The sequence below is a fragment of the Amblyomma americanum genome, chromosome 10, assembly GCF_052857255.1.
Source record: "Amblyomma americanum isolate KBUSLIRL-KWMA chromosome 10, ASM5285725v1, whole genome shotgun sequence".
In the NCBI taxonomy this organism is placed as follows: Eukaryota; Metazoa; Arthropoda; class Arachnida; order Ixodida; family Ixodidae; genus Amblyomma; species Amblyomma americanum.
The window spans coordinates 65,980,486-65,995,582 of NC_135506.1; the positions used below are offsets into that span (position 1 = coordinate 65,980,486).

Genomic DNA, 15,097 nt, shown 5'->3' on the forward strand with positions numbered 1-15,097 from the left:
TCATGCCGCGACGAATTATAAGCAAATGTTACATAAGGCAAGGCAACGTCCCAATCGCGGTGGTCGGGCGAGACATACATGGATAGCATATCGGTCAGAGTCCTGTTGAGGCGCTCGGTAAGCCCGTTCGTCTGGGGATGGTAAGCTGTAGTGAGCTTATGCTGCGTGCCCCATGACCGGAGGATATCGTCAACTACTCGGGACAAAAAGTAGCGGCCGCGGTCCGTCAGCAATTGGTGTGGAGCGCCGTGGTGAAGGATTACGTTCTGCAATAGGAAGTCGGCGACATCGGTTGCGCAACTTGTTGGTAACGCACGCGTGATAGCGTACCGGGTCGCATAGTCGGTCGCGACAGCAATCCAACGGTTGCCGGAGCAGGACGTCGGGAAAGGTCCGAGAAGGTCGAGTCCAACACGGTAGAATGGTTCGAGAGGTACGTCAATAGGCTGTAGAAGGCCAGCAGGCAACGTTGATGGTCTCTTCCTGCGTTGACAGAGGTCGCAGGAGGCAACGTAACGCCGAACAGAGCGGTACAGACCAGGCCAAAAGAAGCGGCGTCGGACCCGATCGTATGTGCGGGAGACGCCGAGGTGGCCTGCGGTCGGTAGGTCGTGTAGTTCCGCTAGGACAGATGAACGGAGACGCTGGAGAACGACTAGCAGGAGCGGAGGTCCGTCAGGACGAAGGTTGCGGCGGTATAGGACGCCATCCTGAATGACGAACAGTTGCAATGAAGGATCTCGGCTGGCACAGTTGAGGCGATCAATGAGAATACGCAAGGAAGAGTCTTGTCGCTGCTCGTCCGCGATGTTAACCAGATCGGAGATAGCGAAGAGGCACGGGCCGAGGTCGTTGTCTCCAGGATCAGGCGGCTATACAGGGTGCCGAGACAGGCAGTCGGCGTCTTGATGGAGACGCCCTGACTTGTAATGAACAGTGTAAGAATACTCTTGGAGGCGCAACGTCCAACGTCCGAGCCGGCCTGTGGGGTCTTTCAGTGAAGACAGCCAACAAAGGGCGTGGTGATCGGTCACTACGGAGAATGGACGGCCAAACAGGTACGGTCGGAACTTAGCTACGGCCCAAACAAGAGCTAGACACTCGCGCTCTGTAATTGAGTAATTTCGCTCAGCTGTAGAAAGGAGGCGGCTGGCATATGCAATAACGCGTTCTTGCCCTTGGTGACGTTGGGCTAGCACGGCGCCAATCCCATAACCGCAGGCGTCTGTGCGAACTTCAGTCGGAGCCGACGGATCAAAATGGGCCAGAATAGGTAAGTCGACTAGCGAAGAAAAGGCCTCCTCTTGGGCAGGGCCCCAGGTAAAAGGGGTGTCTTTCTTTAGAAGGTCGGTCAGGGGGCGAGCGGTGCCGGCAAAATTTTTGATGAAACGGCGGAAGTACGAGCAGAGGCCGACGAAGCTGCGCACATCCGTAGACGACTGGGGAATAGGGAAGTCCTTCACGGCTTTAACTTTAACAGGATCCGGGCGGACACCAGAAGCGTCGACTAGATGTCCGAGAATGGTGAGTTGGCGGCGACCGAATTGACATTTCGACGAATTGAGCTGTAGCCCGGCTCGACGGAAGACAGAAAGAATGCTCGCCAGTCTTTCGAGGTGCGTGGTAAACGTGGGCGAAAAAACCACAACATCGTCGAGGTAACATAGACATGTGGACCATTTAAAGCCGCGAAGCAAGGAGTCCATCATTCTTTCGAAGGTAGCTGGCGCATTACAGAGACCGAATGGCATAACTTTAAACTGATATAAGCCGTCCGGTGTGACGAATGCCGTCTTTTCGCGGTCATTGTCATCAACAGAGATTTGCCAATACCCGGACCGAAGGTCAATTGAAGAGAAAAATTTGGCTCCGTGAAGGCAGTCCAAAGCATCGTCTATTCTTGGGAGTGGATAGACGTCTTTTTTTGTTATGTTGTTTAGGTGCCGGTAATCAACGCAAAAGCGCCAGCTGCCGTCCTTCTTTCTAACCAGCACAACTGGTGAGGCCCAAGGGCTCGACGAGGGCTCTATGATGTCTTTACTGAGCATCTTGTCCACCTCTTGCTGTATGATGGTGCGTTCTGTACTGGACACTCTGTAGGGTCGTCTGTGAATAGGAGCTGCGTCACCGGTGTTGATGCGATGCGTGACCACAGATGTTCGAGCCAAAGGGCGGTCATCGAAGTCAAAGATGTCGCGAAAAGACGACAGAAGATACCGAAGGTCGTGAGCTTGCCCTGGTAAGAGGTCAGCAGCAATCATTTTTGCATATTCATCAGGTGGTGGGACGTCAGAGTCGCGGCAGTTCGACGAGGGTGGGACGCTTCTCACCGCCGATACGACGCATTCGGCAGCAGGGCACAGCGTGGCGAGCGACATACCCTGTGGGAGCGGCTGAACGTAAAAGGCAAAGTTGAGAACCGGAAGGGACGCTTGATTTGCCGACATGGTGACAACTGTATGCGCAAGGGCAACACTGCGTGTAAAGGGCACAGCAGGAACCGGAGTAATGATGTAGTCACAATCGGGAACTGGCGGGACCGAGGAGAAACGGACATAAGTGGCGGCATCGGGGTCCAGGCGGACAAAGTCGGCGGTGCACAGTCGGTGAACAATTGGATCCGGTGGCTCTGAAGGAACAGGTAGAGCGAGTTGAACGATGCTTGTGGCGCAATCTATAAAGGCAGAATGGTCGGTGAGAAAGTCAAGGCCGAGAATGATGTCATGAGGGCAGTGTTCGAGGACAGTGAAGAGCACAGAAGTATGGCGGCCGGCTATTGAAACACGAGCAGTACACATTCCGACGACAATAGACATACCGCCATCTGCAACACGGACCACAGTTGAGGGGGCAGGAGTGAGCACTTTCCTTAGGCGACGGCGAAGACGAGCATTCATGACTGAGACGTGCGCTCCAGTGTCGATCAGAGCGGTAACAAGGACCCCGTCCACGTCGACGTTAAGGATGTTCCGATGAGCATGAAGAGTTAAAGGAGGGTTTTCTGGTCGGGTCGTCAGAGCAGCATCACCCCCAGACGCTGCACCCATCAGTTTTCCGACCGGGAGCGGGCATATGGGGCCGGCGACGAAGGGCGGCGAGGTCGGGGCGATGGAGATCGACGGCGCTGAGGTGACGACGAACGGTTGGTAAGCGGGGTCTGAGCGTTGTGGCCAGAAGAGGTCGTTTCCGAGGGCGAGGGAGAGCGGCGGGAATATGCAGAACCCGGCGGGTAGCGGCTGTAGGTCGAGGACGGACGGCTTCGGCAGTGTCGAGATATGTGGCCAACTCGGGGGCAGTTAAAGCAGATGGGCCTGTCATCAGGTGTTCTCCATTCATCTGGATTGCGGCTGCGTCGAGGGTAGTATGCACGTTCAGAACCGAGCTCCGGGGACATGCGGCGAGCATATGGGGCACTAACTGAGCAAACAGGTTGAATCCCAAGATTGGCAAATTCTTTGCGAACGACAGCCTATATAAGGGATACTGCTGGAGTACTGTCTGTTGCGGGTGGATGAAACGCAACGGGGGACATTGCCTCTACTTCTTGGCGCACAAGTCGTGTCAGGCTCTCAGATGTCGGCAGACGGCTCGGTGGAGTCGAGTCTACACAGGACGACGTCGCAGTCGTATTCGGCAACCGCGTGAACTGCGGAGAAATTCGGCGGTCTTCGCTTGTTCGAACCGGCGGCATTCCTTGATGATTGCGTCAACCGTTCCGCAGTCCTTGTATACAAGAAGGTTAAAGGCGTCATCTGCGATGCCTTTGAGCACGTGACCTACTTTGTCGCACTCTGACATAGTGGCGTCGACTTTCATGCAGAGAGCTAATATGTCCTGAATGTATGATACATAGGACTCTGTGGACGTTTGTGCACGGCATGCGAGCTCCTTCTTCGCAGCGAGCTGACGCCCGAATGGCTTACCAAACAGGTCACAAAGCTTGCGCTTGCAGAGATCCCAGCTGGTGAGTTCATCCTCGTGGGTCTCGAACCATACCCTGGCAGTGCCCGTCAGGTAGAAGATGACGTTGGCCAACTTTAGGGTCGGGTCCCACCGGTTGTGTGTGCTCACGCGCTCGTACATTGCGAGCCAGTCCTCCACGTCGACGCCGTCCGTTCCGTTGAAGGTCCCAGGATCTCTCGGATGGGCAATGATGAACGCCGGGTTGGCGGACGCCGACGGAGCGGCCCCTTCGCTGGTCATGGTTGAAGAGCCGGCGAGCTGACGACCGCTGCGAAGTTCCGTGCTTGCTGTGGCTGTACCCAGCACCTCCACCAATAATGTAACGTGAAGATGTGCACACCAAAAGGGAAAAGTATATTTACAGGGAAACAGCTTACAGCCACGCAGCCGAACAACCGGGCACGCGAAGCCCAGCAGCAGAAACGCACTTCGTCCTCTTCGCGTTCCAAGCGCGAGCGCACCAAGCACGAGCGTTCCAAGCACAAGCACAACCGTAGCAATATATATATATATATATATATATATATATATATATATATATATATATATATATATATATATATATGCACTAGATTTAGGGAAGCCAGCCACTGATTAAAGCAGCCTTTTAGAGTTATGAAGAGGGCTTCTGCGGCAGAATAACCCATCTTTTTGGCGTACTTATCAAAATGAATGAAGTTAGCTCTTTCTTTCACTAATTTATAAGTAACTTTTTAATCCTAAGTTAGTTAAGTGGCCGCAGTTACAGATTTGTAACCGGTTGTTATTATAGCCATTTCTCCTTTCATAAGTTCGAAGACATGACTACTGTCAGCGATGTGGCTCTACAAAATTTAGCTATTTTGACTAGTTTCGTTTACTGGGGGGGGGGGGGGGGTGCATTGTCTGAAACGTTGCTCTCCGAAACCGCATGTATTTTGGCATGATGTAGCCGAAATAAACTGGGTCACAGTGCTGAGAGCAATCGTGTTTTCGAAATTCTAAAAGGTTTTTCTCGCTATTACTGAATACCGAACTACAAATGTTTATTTGTAACCAGGTGCCTAACTATAATCGTTCAAAAGTTTCTGATAAGAAATTGGTTGAGCGGCTAACCACTCAACATTATTCCCGTTTTCTGATGTCTGCGAACGCTACATCGCACCAAAATGCATGCGCTATCGAGAAGCTTGCAGGCAAAGCTACTTCTGCAGTGCACCTAACTCGTCGAAACAGCCAAATTTGTTGTGCCACAGCGCCGAGAGTGAGCGCGTTTTCGAAATTTTAAAAATTGATACGTATATTACTCATAGTGGATTACACGTCTCTCAATAATTAAGGAGTGTATAAGCAAAAGTTAAAAGTAAACTATTGAATATTAGTTAGCCAGCCTGCTAGTTAGCACGCCTTAGTTGAATTCTGATGTACAATGCGATACCGGGCAATGCTATCTGGAAAAAGCGCTCTTCTAACTCAAAAAGATATTTTTAGAAAATTATGTAAAGTCTTAGATGAAACACCGTGTATATGTTCCTTGCTATCTGACAAACATTACGTTCGTTTTCCTAGCATACGGGAAGTCCGAATGATTATCATGCTGCTTTTGATGTAAGATCTATTATTAAGCATTAATTTTGATCAATCCGTGTGCTAAGGACAAAAATGTGCTACCTCTGTGTATGTGTACCCGAGCGTGTAGCTGGCTAATTAAAGATGAACTCCCTTTTGCGATATCGCATTGTCTTCCAACCGGTTGACTGCCATATTTTAATAGTAAATTCTTGATAAAAAAATAACGGAGCCAACAAGTCCAAGGAAGCTTGGAGGTACAGCCGCCAACAAGAATTAATTTTTCTTTTCTTTTAAAGTTTCCGAGAAAGATTTATTATTTTCGTTTACAGCCGTTTGCTGCCCTTAGTTTTGAAGTTAACGACAAAGTGCGCTCTTAACAGCTCCTCTACAGCGCATGTCTTATGCGATGCTTCGATATGTCCTACATGCCTAAACGCTTTCAAAAAGTTGAAGAGTTAACCATAACCTTAACATTAAGCCTTATTTTGCTCGCACTGATAATTTCAAATACAGTTTCCTCGAAATAATGAATACTGAAACTTAATCCCTGGAACAATTAGGTCACTGCCATTACTAACACTTTCCTGTTAGAAATTAATTCCACCTTATTTCTATGTTTTGCTTGTTGGTGTTACAGTGTATTCCTGCATTTACTTATTGGTACTGCATCATTGTGCTGCTATTATGTTATTCTGTGTTTCTATTTTGGTGCTCTGTCTTATTTCTTGTCAATTTTTGCTTTCATTATTTATTGCCTTGTATCAAGTTTGCTATAGATTTGTTTGACCCACTCCATCAATCGCCCCAATAAAGGGCTACGTTATGTATAAATAAATAAATAAACAGTAGAAAAACAACCCCAACAAGAAGCTGTTGTCCGCAAGGTCCACTCACCCATGTATGCCTTCTCGTCGCAGACAATGCGGCGGGCACCCTCGTAACCCTTCTCCTGTCGAGTGAAGTTGGCGATCACAGCGCAGGGACAACGCGCTAAGTTCTTGTGGCAGGGCGACTTGTTCTCCAATATTCTGCCGCCGAAAATAAAGAAGAGATATTTGATGCTACACTTACACAAACATCGATAAGTATTTCCTCTTCTAGTCAGTCTACGTACCAGATGTGCAGAGTTGGGCAAGGAGACAGGCAGAATAATCCCTCAAACGCATTTCTGGTAGAACCGTTGCATTTAACCCACCTGCGCTGCCGCAGCCTATGATTCGCTGGAATTGTCTTCCGGAACACATCATGAGAATTCGGGTTCCAGCTCGTTTTAGGGCCGAAATAAAGGACATTTTTTCAAGTTACTAATGTGTCGCTAAATATTGTATAATGATGTTCCTGCTTTTCAGTGACCGGTACTAACAGTAAATAAGTTTTGTATAAACATGTTACTCATGCTCCTCTCATTACCCCTATCTATGTAATCCCCCCCCCCCCCCCCACGCAATACTCTTTTCTTGGAACCTGTGAAGCCATATGAATAAATGAATAAATAAATAAATAAATAGCGTGAAAGAATTTTACACCTCTGATGGTGCACTTCAGTGATATAATAGTTGGTTTTTGGGGGGAAAGGAAATGGCGCAGTATCTGTCTCATATATCGTTGGACACCTGAACCGCGCCGTAAGGAAAGGGTAAAGGAGGGAGTGAAAGAAGAAAGGAAGAGAGAGGTGCCGTAGTGGAGGGCTCCGGAATAATTTCGACCACCTGGGGATCTTTAACGTGCACTGACATCGCACAGCACACGGGCGCCTTAGCATTTTTCCTCCATAAAAACGGAGCCGCCGCGGTCGGGTTCGAACCCGGGAACTCCGGATCAGTAGTCGAGCGCCCTAACCACTGAGCCACCGCGGCGGGGCGCACTTCAGTGAGCAGAGTTTCATTTTTTTTTTTTTGGGGGGGGGGGGGGTGGGGGAGGGGGGGGTTAGCGAAAAATTTGTCCGCCATTAAAATCAAGCCGTTAGCAGAAAGGGTAGACGTGAGTGGTGCCCTCTGGTTTGCATTGCTTGCTTTTCTTTCAGTGGTTATGGCGCTCGGCTGCTGACCCCAAAGGCGCGGGTTCGATTCCGGCCGCGGCGGCCCAATTTCGATGGAGGCGAAATGCTAGAGGCCCGTGTACTGTGCGATGTCAGTGCACGTTAAAGAATCCCAGGTAGTCGAATTTTCCGGAGGCCTTCACTACGGCGTCCCTCATAGCTTGAGTCGCTTTGGGGCGTTAAACTCCAATAAACCATGAAACAAAGTATCAACTCCCCTTCCCTTGCATAGTGAAATGTTTGAACACACTTCAGTGTTCAGTAAAACTCTTGGTTGCATTCATGGCGACATAAATTTCGGAGAGGCTCATCCGTCACTAATTTTGTGTAAAAAAAAACTTATTCTTCCTGGCGATACGTTATTTTCTCTCCCTCTGAGACCTGACTTTACTGACAGCACTTTAGAGAAGAAAATGGATCAAAGAACTGACCAAAAACGTAATAATCTTGCAGCTTGACAACTAGAAGTGGAGGAAGACAGCACCTAAATTTGCTAGAATTAAAAAGAAGCTGTCATTCTTTACATCCGGCAGTGAAATTATAACCCCCGTCAGTATTTGCATCGATTCTTTACATTACTATTTGTTTCGCGTTTTCTATCCGTCATTTCTGGGACTAAAAGCATAGGCGGCTGTTTGCATTCCTTTATAGTCTTCCGTACTGGCGTCGAATCAGGCAGGCAGCATTGCCAGAGCGGAAAACATGAGTTTGGAAAAGAATTATTACATAATACTATTTGCTCTTGCCAGTTCATCTACATGACAAACTGATAACTATTTAATAGACGGGCTCTTCTTGGGCCCCATTGTTTCCACAGCGTGAATGAATTGAAGAGTACTGCATACTACTCGAAGTAGACTTTAAAGGATGACTGAGGAGAACTCTGCGAACAATTAGCCGAACGCCAAAAGCACTGAGCCACTACGGCAAGTGCATGCTGAGCGTAGAGTACGGACAGAACGTACTCGTATTTGTTATTATGTTATGTTATTAGTGAAGTGGGTCATGTTGTATTTTTAACTATAGACCTTAACACACTTAGAAAAGCCTTGCACTCTTTTTGGTCTCTAGTGGTTCTACCGTTCATGAGAAAAAAATTCAATTTTCAATTCCAGTACACAAAACCTTTGATGGACAGTCTAAAACCGAAAAAAAAACACATTTCAGGCAATTCTGGATTCGGGCTGTGGTTGATAAGCCCTGTACAAGCGGGTTTTCAACAAAGTTGAGCCGAACTGTATAGTTGGCGCTGGTTCGATGTTAGCGCGAAATAACTGCCGTAGGATTTTTAGTGGATTTGCTGCTAGGAGCGGGTCGAGGACCTAGATGGCGAGTAGGGGTCGAGGCCTACCGTTCGGCTTAGACAGCACAATTTTCCGCGATATTTGCTATTTGCTCATTAAGAACATTTTGACGTGGTCAATACTTTCACTAATCGGCAACATTGACTGGAAATACCCTCATGAACCTGCCAGCGCAAGAACTGAAATCTAAAGCGCGATCCATCTCTAATACATCGTGCTGCTTGGTATGTTGTTCACATTAAGCATACAGCTACGGTGCTCCACCACTGAGCTATGGGTCGCAGGTGAGTCGCTGCCGCTTGGGCACACGTTCTCGCAGATGAAATAAAATAGAGAACACCGGCGTATTGAGATTTTGATGCATTATATGCAACCGCATATCGTGGAACTATATCCGGAGCCCTCCACCACAACTTACCTTACAACTCGTATTGCGGGTGGGGTACAGCGTGCGGTTGCATGTGGAAAACACGGAAAAGGCATAAGTTTTACATATATGAAATAAAAAGGAATATTAGCGTCAAAAACTACCAGTAAAGCAACACCGCTAGTTGTTGTTTTTTTATATCGTGACATTTGTGACGTGCATAGATCGCATCATCGAAATGCTGAACCAGGTTCTGCAAAAGTTTCCTATCAATGCAACCGACGTCTTCTAGTTCGACAGAATACGGGAGGCTGAACCCTGGTTCCGTTCTAAATGCACCCAACGCAGTGCATGCAACATGGAGGTTATTCATTGACAGACGATGTTACCTGCATGTCTCCGGTCGTATTTGTTTCCGAATGGTTCTGTCTCCATCTGGCGTGTAAATTACCGAGAACAAACTTGCTCGGTAGCTTTGAAAGCAGTCAGCCACTAAATTTGACGCGCAAAGGTGGTCACTGTGTTGTACTGAAAGAAAAAAGAGAAAATCTAAATCACAAACATATTTACCATTGGAAAAACTTCTATTTGGGCTAGTTGGTGGGCTAGTTGGCTCGTGTCGTGTCTTGTCCTTCTTGTGTGATTGCTTGTTTTTGCGCTGCTCCGTTCCCTTGGTTAAAAAATATTTGCCATGTTCCGGGCGTTCGGTGCCAAACAGAGGGAAATAAATAGAAAAGCCTAAAACAAAGAGATAAGGAGCGCTAGTTTTCACCTCGACGACGACCTTGTTTGCAAGTCCGGAGTACAGGACCGTTTTAGTACTCATGCTACTGATACCAATAAGCTGAATCTATTGGTTTAAGATGCGATTTGAGATATTGCTAAGACGTCCCAGTATTCGAAACTAAAATACGTTGATCTTTTTCTTCGCTGATATTTACCATCACCAAAATAATAAGACAAGAGTACAATTCTGAAAATAACCTGATCAGGAGGTATTTCTATTTTGAGGGCGGGGAGGGGGGGAATTCATATCTATAAAGAACTCATAATGCTACTTGAATAGGTTAAACACAAAAATGTTTCAGAAATTCGCTTCAGTCATGGAATCTCTGCCATCACTTCCGCAGCCTAGTGCACCGCAAAGGGTGTCTAGACAATTGTTTCACTTATAACAGACGAGCGATGTTTGCGGGAAATCAGTTTTGTCAACTTCAACTTTAACTGTTTTATAAAACGTTAAATGGCAGTACTGCTTCCTGAGTTCTTAAATTTCTATTATTTTATAGAAAGCGTTTTATATTCTTTTGAAGCATCTGCACATTGAAAGCACGTCTGCGCAGGCCATCATTTCAACAGTGAAACCGTGATCTCCTGGGTGTGCTAAGTGGCAGTTGCTCCCTAATGAAGGGTATGGCTGCAATGAAACTCTAAATGTTTTCATCAAGAATTTACACAAAATTTTTAAACCACTTTTGTGAGGCGCCATCGTAGCGGATACCTCAAGAGGTCAGTGGTCGTTTAGTGTACGGCGAGCACTTATTCATGCTAAACTTGATATTTGGCCAAGACTTTGAGGAAGCCGCTGAAAGTTTTACTTATGACAAGTATATTGTTCTCATCCAGAAAGCACTTGGCTTCCACGGCTCAAACATGAACATTTTATTTATTTATTTATTTATTTATTTATTTATTTATTTATTTATTTATTTATACATACATACATACTGCTAATTCCAATTTGAGATTGTTGCAGGAGGGCAAAATAGGGTTAGTAATAACAGTTCAAAAAATATATCATTTGGTGAAGATCGTAAAATATACAACTAATAGTATTGACCTAATACCATTAGCTGATATATTGACCTAATGCCAAGGAGAGCGCGTGGTAAGAGGCATAAATTAAGGAAACTTTAAGTCGGGAAAACCTGCCAGAGTTCAGTTGATTAGAATGATCATGATGTTCACCAAGCAGGGAGACGGGGGAACACAGAAAAAAAAAGAGTGACAGGGTTAGATTTGTCGCAGCTATCATAGGACAAGCCAATGAACAGCTCAACTGAACGAGCCTTTGTCCTACAGTAGACGCAGCTGCGCTGATGATGTTAATAAACAAGATGGCGACTCATATGTGAGCTATGCCGTCTTATAGTTTAGTATGTAGTAGAAGTAAAATCTTCCACATCGCAGCAACGCCCAATACATCATGCGCGCAATCACCACAAGCATATGATCAGCACGCTTGGGACCCCCGTCAGTTCTTGTGGCCGGTAATGTATTGGATTTCTCTCACTTTCTATATATGAGAAACGCCGGATTCCACGGCCCGTCACTTTCCTTCCGAATGGTGGTAGTGGTTTTTTCTCGAGGCCAAAATAATAAAAAAATTGGCGGTGGTTTAGCTCTGGTTAAGCCTGGAGAGACGCGATAGCTGCAGCTGGCCGAGTCAAACTTGCTCAGTTGCATTGCAAAGTCTGTCTGTCGCCGCTCGGTTTCGCTGGGCGTTCCTTCTTCACCTTCGTCCCACTTGACACGGCGCATGCGCACAGCTGTTGCAGCTCGGTTTCACCGGAGCACCGCGCCGCCAGCAGCAGCAGCTGCACCGCACCAAGTGACCAACGACGTGACAGCGTTGCGGCGCAGCCGCGCTGAAGGCTTGATATGCCACCGCAATGTAGCTATCGCTACAAAAATATAACAATTACTGGCGGTTCAGCATTGCTAAGCACGAAATATTGTGCAAAAGCAGTTTTTCGCAGGTGGGCACCACCGCCACTTACCTGAAATTGCGACTCAGGTTTCGACTGACACAGGGAGCCAGCTATGCGCGTCTTCAACTTGTTCATCGTCAGTGCCAGTTTACCCACTGTACCCCGTTGGCCTATGCCCCAGTGTCGCAGTTAGGCAGCAATGTTGTCAACGCGAACACGTATTGCTCTAGTGCCTTGTTTCTTCCACAATGTTGTTCAGGCCAACGCATGCAGCGCACATCTCTCTGTCACTCCTGCCGCACATTGCACAAAGCGGAATGTTGGTTTCATAGCAATACTAGTGGACGAAGAAGATGATCTGCAATGCAGAGCGCGAGAGTGTACAAGTTTCAGTTTAACACGAAGAGTTTATCATCATCAGCCCAACTTCGTCTACCCTTCGTTTACTATTCCCGTCTTCTCCTCCTTGGGTGCAACCGTCAAAGGCTACGCCATTAGGCAGGTGTGTCAGCTTCTTCACAAGTATATCATTGAAACCGGGAGATTTTTGTGTTACCTACCCGATTCCTTTACTTCTCTCTCAAAATTATTTTCGTTCCGATTAATTCTTCAAAATTTAGTTATTCAACCCACACCGCCTTGTTTCCTCGATTTTCATTCCAATTTCCTCAAGATCTCTCAGAATTCGTGATTGTCTTTTACTCTCAGATTCCTATACGTTTATGAGCCACTTCAGATAAACCTGGACGAGTTTTTTTCCCGTTTGGATCTGCACCAAACCCTGGCCAATCCAACATCGTCGGTATGAGCCATCGTTTTTGAGGCAACAACAACAACACGAAGCGTGTTCGGCTGCGGCAATAGCCGACTGCTCTCGCGCAGAGGCCTGTGATGCTGATTTGTGCGCCGCGCAGCGGGTACTGCTCCCAGTCGTGAATATTTATATCATGTCTTTTTATTACTTCGCACAAACTCCACTAACACCACAAGCATACAAACATCCCAAGATCTGGCTGGGGCTGACCTTTCGGAATAGTGATTTCGCGCCAAAAGATGCTCAGCTGCAGCAGAAACATTCGCTTGTTTCTCATTCGCCTGTACAGCAGCTGGTAGAAATACAAGCAATACCATGGGTGGCAGGTGACAAGAAATATAGACTGGAGAGATTATAATAAGCGTCATCGAAAAGCTGGAACTAATGCGCACACATGTAGGACAGATTTGATATTAGCCGCACCGTCCGCAAAGGTTCCTTATTACCGTTCCAGTCTGCACGCCGCAGTGTATTATACTTGTTCCATAGCACGTCCTATTTCAATCAAGGCGTTCTGCATCAAGAATTCTGGCAAGCTGCGTAAGGATAAAGAAGTTCTTTCATGCCACACAAATCACCATTCAGTGTGCCCTTTAAGCACACATTTGTCGTTGCTTTGACCAACACGTGCACTGGCAGAGAGAAGTGCTCATCCGAAGACGCTAACAGGGAATAGCGCGTGTGCGCGGCAGTGTATCAGTGAAGTTTATTATGTGCTTGCATGTTTTAAGAAATACTGGCAGTGACAGCAATATAAAAGAAACTTTCGCTGGCGCAAGCAACCCGCGTTGGACAATAAATCTGTTATCCGATAGGACAGCAAGCTCTATTTGCGAGGGCAGTAGCACTATCTTTAGAATGTGCCATAGGCAGCTACGCCCTCCAAGATGCCCGTGCCTTGAAGAGCATAGCAACTGGGCCATGCGTACGCATACAATGGGAAAGCCGTATCTGAAGGTCTCATTCGAGTGACCTTTCAGGTGGGCGGTTTTTGTTCGGTGAGATACCGCCATCTCGCTCCTTACCTCACATGAAGAGAGGGTGAGAAATGTGAGAGCCTTTTTGTTCAGAAAACATACATTAGAGCCAACGAAATTTGAATGGCTCTGCTTTACAAATAGCTTTTGTTTGATGGCCCCTCACATTAGGCGATCCAGCGTATCGAGGCGAGCGGCGATCAGTGTTTTTTTTTTAAATTGAGTATTTTACCACGCTGTCGGTCAATATACAGATTATACACCGAAGGGAGCTTAAACTCAACGACGCGCTTAGTGCACCCGCAGGTTTCACGCCTAGTCTGGAATGCGTGGCATTCCTTTGAGAAAGCTGGTTCAAAATAAGACACACCGCGGTGGTGGCCCAGTGGTCTGCGCATCCTGGAGGTGCGAGGTTCGATCTCCAGTACACCGGGTGCCAACAGGTGGCGCACTGGGTGCAAGCTTTCTCCTGGCATGGTGCTCGGTTTCTTTGGGGTGAATTCCTCTGAATATGGGTCTCTGACCGCACCTTGTTTAAAGTAAAATAGCTTGTACCGTGCCACTTCTTGGTGAAACCTGTCCTTGCGCCATTAAAATACACCATAATCATCACGAAAGTTAGAAGAACTTTCGTAAAGCAATAATAAAGAGGTAGTAAATAGGGCCAGAAATCATTTCTTAACAAGAATACCAATAAAAATGTAAACTCAGCTGTATATGGGAGATGCCGAAGTACTGCACTATATATTGATAAGCATATGATACAACAAAATAAAAATACATACCTTGTGCACAGATTGAAAGTGACGCGGCGCATAAAATACCGTACGTAAAGACGATGTGTCGAACACCAAAAATGTAGGCCATGCTGCTTGGGCGTTCAGAGATGACGTGTGACCGTAGCGAGTGGTGGTTCTATCCGGGATAGGCACGGTCGCCCTGCTGCACCCATTCTGGGAGGGCAATTATCGGAAACATTTATCGTCCTCACTGACCTTGCGTCACGCCGGGCGTTATCAGGAATCTGAAGAGGAGCGGTCTAAACAAACATACAAGAATCGATATATTCGTTCTCGCAGTCTTTATCGAGCGGACGAACCTTGAACAGGTAGACTTCCAGAGGCTCTGCAACTACCACTATGCCAGCGATTGTGCTGCCATACTTAACCTAGCCACGAGGCAAGGTGTGACAGCACGCGTAGGGCAAGATTAGATAAGACCACGATCCTTGACAAGAGTGGTAACGACAAAGCTTGGCTCCTTCTAGAGGCTTATTATATCAGAATATTGTCCGAGCGTTGTGTGAGTGACAAGTCAGTACACGTTTATTCTGCTGAATGTGCTTTTTTAGATTCGTTTTTGTAGCCGGAGC

At 47.1% G+C, this 15,097-nt stretch overlaps 1 long non-coding RNA gene across 1 annotated transcript; it reads right to left on the minus strand.

Moving 5' to 3' along the window:
• Positions 1-6,388: 6,388 nt before the first annotated feature.
• LOC144106367 (uncharacterized) lies at positions 6,389-14,685 on the minus strand. Its single transcript, XR_013308986.1, has 3 exons — positions 14,511-14,685; positions 9,613-9,751; positions 6,389-6,542 (listed from the first exon to the last, which is right to left on the minus strand). It is a non-coding gene; the product is annotated as an uncharacterized LOC144106367 (long non-coding RNA).
• Between the last annotated feature and the right edge of the window lie 412 nt (positions 14,686-15,097).